The sequence below is a fragment of the Cervus elaphus genome, chromosome 25 (genome assembly GCF_910594005.1).
Source record: "Cervus elaphus chromosome 25, mCerEla1.1, whole genome shotgun sequence".
Taxonomy (NCBI): Eukaryota; Metazoa; Chordata; class Mammalia; order Artiodactyla; family Cervidae; genus Cervus; species Cervus elaphus.
The window spans coordinates 12,865,216-12,871,215 of NC_057839.1; positions in this window are offsets into that span (position 1 = coordinate 12,865,216).

Genomic DNA, 6,000 nt, shown 5'->3' on the forward strand with positions numbered 1-6,000 from the left:
AGGCCTCTCAGGCTCAACATGCTCCAAACCCAAATCATCTTTGACCTCCAAACCTGATCCCCTGTCACTTTACCTATTTCATCAAACATTATCACCACCTATCCTACAGTCAAACCAGAAACCTCACAGGCATCTCGGACTCCTCGCAGACTTTAGCCCCATATACAATTTAGCATGGAGTCCGGTCAATTTTACCTCCTAAAGACCCTGATGCTGGGAGGGATTGGGGGCAGGAGGAGGAGGGGATGACAGAGGATGAGATGGCTGGATGGCATCACTGACTCGATGGGCATGAGTTTGAGTAAACTCCGGGAGTTGGTGATGGACAGGGAGGCCTGGCGTGCTGCGATTCATGGGGTCACAAAGAGTCGGACACGACTGAGCAACTGAGCTGAACTGAACTGAAGTATCTCTTCAATCCTTCTACTTCTTTCAACTGTCCCTGACCTAGTCCAAGCTACCATCTTCATGAGAGATAGTAGTGTATAGGTTAAATATTGGGTTCTGTCATCACACTGCCTGCTTTCAAGTCCCAGCACCAAAATTTGTTAGCTATATGACCTTGGGCAAGATGCTTAATCCCTCTGTCCCTTAATTTCATCATTCACATAATAGAGATGAGTGCCCACCTCACACACAGGGGAACAGTTTAAATATGTAATGTGCTTAAAATAGTACCATGCATATAATAAGCACTCAATAAGAGTTGTTCCTTCTATTACTGTTTAACATGTTACTATGGAAAATTTCAAACATGTATAAAAGCAGAGAGAATAGTATAAGAAAACCTCTATGTATCCATTATTCTAATCAGATAATTTTTACAGTTTGTTTAAATCAAGATCCAAATGAGATCTATATATTTTGATTGACTGACTATATCTTAAATCTCTTAATCTATGTGTTCCTATTCTTTTTTTCCTTTAAAACTTCTTGTTGAATTATAGAAACATTTTTTCTGCAGAATTTCACAGTCTGATTTTTGCTGATTGACTCTCTGCTGTATTTAACATGTTCTTCCATCTTCTGAATTATCTATATACTGATAGTTGAATGTAAATGCTTCATCAGTTTCAGGGTTTTCTTTTTTTTTTTGCAATTATACCTCTTGGGTGATATTGTGTTCTTCCATCAGGAAGTACATAAAGACTGGCTGACCTTGTCCTGAGATGTTGACAACCATTGATGATCATTACCTAGATCCTTAATTTCATTAAATGTCATAAAATAATATTCTAATTTTATTATCCTTTCTTCATTTGACAGCTGGAAGACTTCTGTTAGGAGAAATATCACCCTGTCACTTGGTTAGCCTGAGGTACACTTATGGAGAAAGGGAAGGATAAACACATGATTCTTTCTCTTTATTTACTAATTTTGAAAATAACTAATTCATCCATAACATCCTCCAATGGTGATTAATAACTTTTTGTATCATAAAGAATATAACTTGAAGTTATATTCATATTGATATTTTAATTTTTCCATCATTGGGCAGTGATATGATGAGATATTCCCAGCTCACCTTGAATATACCTGGCCTCAGAACATAGAATTAGCCGTTTCTCTAATGAGGAACTAGGGTTCCTCAAGAGGGAAATGGTACCTAGAGACCATAGTCCTAATACTAGGAGTTGCTTGTTGCTACTACCTTAGTCATTGCTTCTAGATATTTTCAGTGGACAGAAATAGAAAATAAAATTTTTTTCAAGATCAAATATAAGTTCATACCAATATTGCCAATTCAGGAAGGACTAGAGATTTTGCTTAACCTCAATTTTACATCTGTATTTCCTTTGTCTTACACCAAGAATTTCAGTTCTCAAAAACACCAAAGGTGATAGAATTAGACAAGCAGATAATTTCTCACTTCTTTATCTGAAAATACATACCAATTATACTCACAGTAATGCTGGGTCAAAATGGAACATTTTTTCCAACAATGATTACTAAAAGCAGTTTAAATTTTTTGCAATTACTTTTGTTCTTAGAACGTATCACACTAGAGAACCAAAATTTCCAGTTGCCAAAAACACCAAAAAGTTTTTTTTGTTGTTGTTTTATTTTATAATTTGTAAATCACACTCTCAGAATAACAATAAAAATTCTAGTATCAATGGGATTACTGAAAGCAATTTAGGGGTTGTTTTTTTTTTCAATTTTCTTGTTATTAGATATATGCCACAGGGATACAGTTTTAAAGTCACTTGAATTAATTCCTTTTAATATATTATGCCACTAAATACATAAATAAGTTCCATTGTTACATTTTGTTTTCAGCTTTTATGAACTGATTTAAAATTTTTTCTTTTATTATACAAGAGATGGACCATCTTTTCACATGTTTAAGGGTCTTCTGCATTTCATTGTCTATGAACTGTCTCCTTACACCCTTTGCCGATTTTTCTATTGTATGGTTGGTGTTTTTCTTATTGATTTGTGTGTATTCTTTTGTGCATTAAGGAACTTTGATTTATTTCTATAATATGATTTATAAATATCTTTTTATCAGTTTGGCACTTGTTTTTTGACTCTATGTATTGAAGACCTTGCCATGGAGAATATTTTTTATGTAGTAAAATTTAACCATTTTTTTCATTTATACTTTATGAGTCCTATGTTATATGTAGAATGGCCTTTGCCATTCTGAGATTATATAAAAAAATTTCTCCCAGGGATTTTCTAGTACTTTAAGACTTTTTATTCTTAATGATTTGGATTTATCCAGATAAAGACTGGGAGGTATAGATCCACTTATTTTTCCTCAACTCCACAGCATTTTACTGAGAGAAGATTTTGCAGAATTTTGTAATGACTTAGTAACCTCTCCTTCTTCCCAATAGATTCTGAGTATGTATGTAACAGCAGAAAGTTTGATTTCATGCTTTTATTCCCTCATCCACCCTGCCCTTTAACCCACTTCAACCTCAGCCCCCAGTTTTACCTAGCTACTGTATGGCAATTAAACAGTTCTTACTTATGCATTTCTTGATGGCTGGAGGTAAGATCCTTCCTGTGCTGAGGTAAGGCCGACCCAGGGAGTGGTTGAAAAGGAGGCTGGGAAGTTCTGGTCCAGTGCCTTTTCATTAAGCTCAGGCTCTTACCAATTACAAGCGCCAAGTGAGTCATACCAACACATGCAGAGGATGGCATCCTGAGGGGAACAGAATTATAGTGGAAATAGCCAAGGCTGCCTGGAGACAGAGCTCCTCAGCTGGCCCTGCAGAAAAACCACCGGGCCTGTAGCAGACACAAAGCAATAAGAAGCCGGCTTGCGCAAGTTGGGAAGCTGCAGACAGACGTAAATGCATACTCCCTTCCTGGGCCACAGGCAGCGACCCCTCCCCAGAGACAACTGTCGTCTCAACAGCTGGACCCAAGCAGCTCACGGTCAGGGAAGCCCGGCCTCCCTGGCAGAGGTGCTCTGGGGTAGGGGTGAGGGGTGCTGTCTGCGGACTGTGGGGGAGACCTCCAGATGGCCCCAGGCCCACGAGAAGTGGCTCACGTGTTCTCTGCTGAGCACCATCAGCTACAGCTGAGCACCCACAATCTGCCGCCGTGCTCTAGGCCCTGGGAGGGCACAGAGTTGGCTCCTGACTCAGGTCAGTCAGGAGAGGAACAAGTGAACACTCCAACGTGGTGAAAGGAAGCAGCAAGGAATGCTGTCGCTCTCTGTGTATTAGGTTAAGGCTACAGAATAAAGGAGAGTGTTAACTGCAGCATCCACTACGCTCCAAGCAGTCCCCTGTACAAAACGCATGCCCCCTTTCAGCATGTGCAACAGGGTCACAGACTCTAAGAAGATCCGGGTTGCTCAAAGAAACGTGAAGGGAGACGAAGGTAGCATCCAGATGGGAGGACTAGGAAAACTCAGAAGAAGGAAGTGGCAGGAGGCCTCCAGCAGTCTGTGAATGTGCTCAATCTTGGGAGCAGGGAGGCCCCGAAGGCCACTTATGAGGAGCAAAGCAGGTGGGGTGGGGGGAGTCGGCAGAATAATGCCCCCCACCATCAAAACATTCACATCTTAATCCTCAGAACGGGTGACTATATTACTTTTCCTGGCAAAAAAGACTTTGAAGATGGTGATTATGTTCAGAATTTTGAGATGGGGAGATTATCCTGAATTATCTGGGTGTATATGTGTTCTTTCTTTTGTGACTCCATGTACTGTAGCCCGCCGGGCTCCTCTGTCCATGGAATTTTCCAGGCAAAAATATTGGAGCCATTTCCTTCTCCAGGGGATCTTCCCAACCCAGGGCTCGAACCTGCCTCTCTTGTGTCTCCTGCATTGGCAGAAGCATTCTTTACCACTAGCACCGCCTGGGAAGCCCAAGTGGGCCCAGTATAACCACAAAGGTCTTTATAAGAGGGAGACAGGAGTGTCTGAGTTAGAGAAGAAGATATAGTGACGGAAGAGAGATGTGATGAGGTGAGAGAGCAAGTGAGCGAGATGAAGACAGACAGACAGGTTGAGATGTGAAGGTCTCTGCTAGTTTTGAAGATGGAGGAAGAGGACCACGACCCAAGGAACATGGTGGCCTCTAGAAGCTGGAAAAGGCAAGGAAGTGGATTCTCCAGAAGGAACGAACCTCCGCTTGACACCTTGATGTTAGGGCTTCTGACCCCTAGAGCTATAAAATGATACTTGTGTGTTGTTTTAAGCCACTAAACTTGTGGTAATTGGTTATCATGGGCGACACTGTGGGAACCTAATTCCTTGTGTCATGCCTGTCTGGAAGCTCCCATGTAGTCTGGCATCCTGGATGGTGGTGCCCCAGTCCTGTCCCACACTGTGGGCTGGCTCATGGGGAGAAGGGCTGCTTATGAAACTGCCTGACCCAGCATCTCTCATCTTCGTGCTTCTCAGAGAGTACAGTCAGGGTACATGGTGTTCACCCTCTAAATAGGTTGGGGCTGGACAAGGACACCTGAAAACCACTGGGATTTAAAATAGCAATACAATCAAAATTGCCGTTTGGAAAACCGTGGGCCATCTCTCTCAAATCTCACAGTCAGCAAGTATTCAATTTCCCAATAGATGGTATTCGAGTTTTGCCATTTCTGAAAGGAGTTTGGTTCTGTTCAGAATTCCATTGTTGCTTATGCATTTGTTACTTCAGGGATGGGTTCTTTCTGTGTGTATGTATAAGAAGTTTTTAAAAGTGATGGGGGGAAAAGGCAAATTATATACAGACAAGCAGAACAAAAGAAAGTTTTCCAAGTTGTGATATTAGTGCAGAAAAGGGTTACTCCTTTATTTAGTCACTCATACATTCATTCAGTCAGTACGCCTTTAATAACCATCTACCATGTGCCAGGTACTGTTGGAGATCCCCAGGAGGCAATGATGAGAAAAATAAGCGTGGTCTCTACCTTCAGAGAGCTTACTTTCCAGATGGGAAGAAGTGCAGATACAGAAATCCAGGGAAAGGAGAGAAATGACATCTTAAACACTTTTTAGGGGATAAGGAAGGTTCCCTGGACAAAAGGCAGCTGAAAGAACTGTGAATGGCACCGATTCAGCTTGGAGTGAGATGGCATCTTGAATGCCCTTGAACCAAGTGTCTTCATCCACACCAGGGAGTGAGAAGCGGGACGTGACATAAGAAATATCCAACTGGCAGTAAAAAGTGTGGAGAATCTGCCAGAACCAAAGGAGCATGGGATACAAACCAGGGTCAGAACAGCCCCCATGTAACCTGGTATTTTTACTCCCTTCACAGTTTGTAGCAGGCTTCAGAAACATTGTCTCTCTGAATCTGCATCCTTCTGCTTTCCAGGATGCAAAACTGTGGCACAGGAAGGTCACTAGGACTACCGCTAACAGATATTATTATAACCTGGGGGCATCATGACTATACCGTCATTTCTCAACCCTTTAAACCATATGCCCTCCTGTGGCAAATATAAAAATCAACTGCTTTTTAAGCATTTGAAATTTCAAAATGTATTAATCATCAGGAGTACAAATAAACCAAACCAAACCAAGGTGTACCTGTA